The sequence below is a fragment of the Euphorbia lathyris genome, chromosome 8 (assembly GCF_963576675.1).
Source record: "Euphorbia lathyris chromosome 8, ddEupLath1.1, whole genome shotgun sequence".
In the NCBI taxonomy this organism is placed as follows: Eukaryota; Viridiplantae; Streptophyta; class Magnoliopsida; order Malpighiales; family Euphorbiaceae; genus Euphorbia; species Euphorbia lathyris.
Genome location: NC_088917.1, coordinates 78,059,222 through 78,063,599, shown reverse-complemented (window position 1 = coordinate 78,063,599; position 4,378 = coordinate 78,059,222). Strand labels below are relative to the sequence as shown.

At 34.5% G+C, this 4,378-nt stretch overlaps 1 long non-coding RNA gene across 3 annotated transcripts; it reads left to right on the top strand.

The window, feature by feature from the left end:
* The first annotated feature begins 313 nt into the window (after positions 1-313).
* Positions 314-4,172, top strand: LOC136202268 (uncharacterized). 3 transcript variants are annotated; one of them, XR_010674384.1, is made up of 7 exons: positions 314-559; positions 1,001-1,086; positions 1,179-1,256; positions 2,554-2,597; positions 3,142-3,240; positions 3,378-3,447; positions 3,669-4,172. It is a non-coding gene; the product is annotated as an uncharacterized lncRNA (long non-coding RNA). The 3 variants fall into 3 exon arrangements; XR_010674385.1 differs by having other exon boundaries at positions 3,378-3,501; XR_010674383.1 differs by lacking the exon at positions 3,378-3,447 and having other exon boundaries at positions 315-559.
* The last annotated feature ends 206 nt before the right edge of the window (positions 4,173-4,378 follow it).

Sequence of the window (4,378 nt, the reverse complement as noted above, 5' to 3'; positions counted from 1 at the left end):
GCTACAGTTGATTATAAAACCGTAGCCAAAGGTTATTAGAGTCAGTTATTTCAAAAAAAACGACTCTAATAAGGCCTTATTAGCCTCGGGTAAATTTAATAACCGACTCTATATGTTTTTTTTAAATCGCGCGTGTATTTTATGGTCATTGGTGTCGGTTTTTGGTTGAACCGACACCAATGACCTAAATAATAGGGTCGGTTCTTGCAAACCGATGCGAAATAATGGGCCATTGGGGTCGGTTATACCTTTAACCGACGCCAATGATAATCTTTAGAGTCGGTTATTGATAAACCGACTCTAAAGACCTGATTTATATTGTAAAAATTAGAGCGATTCCCACTCTGCGTCTTTCTTCTTCATGCCCTAAAGACTGTATTCGATTCGCACTCTGCTTGTTTCTTCTTCTTTTTTGTTCGATCTGTTTAAAGGAGGACCTATTGACACTCTCGTCTGCACCCGAGTTCGTGTTCTGTGGGTTCGAGTTTCGTTTGGGTGTTCCTTGGAGTTCGATTTCTAGTTCGTCTTTCACCGGTTGGAGTTCGAGTTCGTGAAGCAGGTTAGAGTTTCTATTGCTGAAATTGATTACTCATTTTGTTTCAGGAACGAAACTTGATCATGTTTGGGTATGTACTCATAATTTTGTTGTTTGGGCTTGTTTTATTGTTCAGTCCCATAACAAGTCTTGTTCTCCCGTGTTCATTGTGTTAACAAATTGCTTGTTATAACTGCATTTTGGGATTTTGGCGGCTTAGTACAACATTAAGATCGAGCATCTGAATAACTTCTTCAATTTTGTGATTTATGATCTTTGGTTAAGGGTTATGTGTAATCTTAAGACAAAAATTGAAGTTCAAGTTGAGTAATTTCATATAATTACTGCTCAGATTGGATATGTGTAATCTGAAGACAAAAATTGAAGTTCAAATTGAAATCCTGTAACATGTTGTTAGACTTTACTGGCATGTAATCTGTTCCAGTTTGTGTGAATTCATTTTAGGTGGATAAGGGATCAACAGAAATCGAAAGGAGCAAGTCCATTAATGGGTGTTATGAAGGAACTGCCACCAATGGAAGCATTGTTGAGTAAGCTTGAAAGATAGCCTTTTTTCCATTGCTATTTTCAGTATTTCATCCATTAAGGGGTTCTGATTTTGATTGTTTTTTGGAATTGTTAGACGGATTGATTGTTTCAAAGGCCAGTTTTGTAGAGATTGATGATTGTTTCTATTGCACTTCAATCATGCAGTTCAAAGGTAAACAAAGTCATCCTTATTATTAGATTCCTAAATTTGAAGTTCAATTCTCTGGAATACGATGCCAATCATGTTTAAGAATTTGAGTCTATGGGCACTCCTATCAGTAATAAACTTTCAGTATCAGTTTGATCCTTTAACGTGCTAATTTGGTATTTGATCTAAATGACAAGTGTAGCATTCATACATCAAAAGCATAATGAGTGTTATATTCAAGTGTTATTTTGGATCATATTGATCTAGCTATCCAAATTATGTTTATTATCCCAGCATGAAGTGTCAATTTGGACCCTTCAAATTGGTTTGTATAGTCAATATACAGTTCCAAACTAATAGAGTGAAGTTAAGGACATAAGGAGAGAATTTAAGCTTCCATTAGGCATGAACTCATAGATGAGAAGATTATAGTGCAACAATATAATAGCCGTGAAGAGTAAAAATATTTCTGTGTTTAATATCTCCCATAGCTTCCAACTCTCTTTGAAAGCCTCGATCTCTTTCTGCACTTCCTCTGTTGAGTCTCTTGACAGCAAAAGTCACCGAATCACTTACCATTAGTCTGTAAACTGTTCCATATCGTCCATATCCAATTATGTCCTTGCTGTTCATTTTTTTGTGTTTTCTTCAACACCATTTCACAATTCAGAGATTGCATTATTGCTGACTTGAATAGGACCACTTTTCCTCATGTGAATTCATTTACATTACAGGAAATAAATTTTAAAAAAGAATTTTATTGGCTATTTGACATTTATTAATTTCATTTTAAGAAATTCAAAACTAAGAGAATGATTAAAAAAAGGAAAATTTGTCATAAATAGGAAATGAGTTATGCATGGGTATCCCATTTTGTGGAGGTCCCATTGCCAATTAGATAGTATCACTGGCGAGTCTTTTTCAACATATTTTTTCATTTTTTCTTCACTAATATAACTCTTAAATTAAAATAATCCATTTAGAAATTCAAATCTACGTCTTTTTGTTTCACTTTCCTTTATATCCTTTCACTTTTACCTAATTTTTGAAGTACAGATTAACTTTTGAGTTTAAACAAACACTAACCAAATAGCCTCTGACAACAGTTTGAATTTTTGTAGCAGCTAACTTCTATTTAAATGACGTGTTTTCTGTTTCTGAAGTATCGGGAAACGGTGTTTGAACGGTTTAATTCTGCTTCTGTAATTGCATCTCTGTGTTCAGCTTGAAATGCACGATTCTCGATAGTCTTTGTCGTTTTCTTCTGTTTATCAATTAGCTTTGGAATGCTGATTATACTTCAATTTTTGTTTTGGGTCAGGTTATGGAGAAAACTGAAAAGCGTGTTAGAATCAAGAGAAGAAGGTATTCAGATTCCAAAATTAAGCATGTAATTAAGTCTAGTCTACTAATGTTGTTGCTTCTTTCTCTATTTCATTTTTTCTCTTGATACTTTACGAACTCTGTGGTAGCTTGAGTTTTCTTTGATTCGAAAACCAAAGCATAGCTGCTACGGTGTTTAGTGTTCAAATTTGTGATAAAATGTAGTACATGATTAGCTCTTTTGAGCTCTTCGAGGCTACAGCCGTGAAACCGAAATATCGTAATATCTTTGGAGCTTAAAGGAGTATTATAAGCAAATCGGAATTTCCTGCGATTTATGCCTAGTAGAAGATTTTTATGCTGAGGTTTCGATTTCTACGTTTTATGTTTTACTTGTATAAAAAATGAAGCTGGTTAAGTTTTTTGGTTATTTAGAATATGCAGAAGAAGAAATTAGGGAAAGGATTATAATGATAGCTTATTATTTTAAATTTATACGAGGAATGAAGCCCTAATTGTACTTTTTGCTTCAATTGGATTCACTATGTAAACTGAGATTTTGTTTGATTCGTTTTGGATTTTACAGGAGAAATAAAGACGTAGTAATTCATGGAAGGAGCTGCGTTTGATCCTACTTCTACTGCCGCACTGATTTTTCAAGGACATTTCAACACCTCATACAACGGTAAGATGGCTAGGAACTCTTGGGACTGCTGTGATTTATGTGTTACAAGGTTACTCTGTTAAAGGCTTCTATGTTACTCTTTTAAAGGCTTCTATGTTAAAGGCTTCTATGTTATCTCATATGGTCTTGGAATATAGGTTACGAGGTTACTCTGTTAAAGGCTTCCTGTTAATTCCACTCGATTGGCTGAACTTTTGGTATAGGAGGGTATGATACCTCATTTTACCTATGCTCTGCAGTTTCTTCAAGAAAAGAACACTAGTATGTGTTGTGTATCTGCTGTATATGAGATCAATTCGAATCTGTCCCAAAAAGAACCTTCAGATAATCTTGTAGACAATATTCATTTTTTATTGATACTTTTAAGTGCCTGTATTGGAGTTTACTTTGTCATAAAGTACTAATAAGCTCTCTATCTTCTGTTGCAGGGATATACTTTCTTGCAACATCTGGAGAACTCACTCGCCTTGACTCTATTACTAGAGCTCCCATTATTCATCACTTCTCGGAAAGCATATCACAGAGTGATGACAATTCGGTCTTTTCAGGAAGTAGGAAATGTTCTCTCGGGAGAATGTTAGTTAACATAGTTAATGGCAACTTACATATGGATTTTCACAATAATGGATCAAATGAGTGGTTAGGTTTCCGTTTGGAGCTGAATGGGAGCTTCCACGTGCCTCAGGCTTCGATTGATAAGAGCGCGCCTCCTAAAACAATTGACATCCTAAATAACTTATGTAGAGATGAGAATAATATTGTTTTTCCTTGTTAGTGTTAGTAGCCGCAAAACTCTTACTGAATGGTTTTCCGTGTGAGAATCTAGGATTAGCTGCAGAACATGGCTACTTCCTTAGGTGTATTGGTTTGAATTTTTAAACTTATCATTACTATTGGACTTGCAATATGATTTAATTTGAAGTTGAATATCATTTGATTTCACAGCTAAAGATATTTGACCTGTTTTAGGATTAGTATGGCCTACATCTAAATATATTTGACCTGTTTTCAATTCTCTTTAATGAGTTGTCAATCATGTTTAAGAATTTCGATTACGGTAAACGATTGAGGGAAATATCGTTTACCGTTAATTACAGTAATACATTAGGAAAAATATAGAGTAGGTTCAATTTGAACC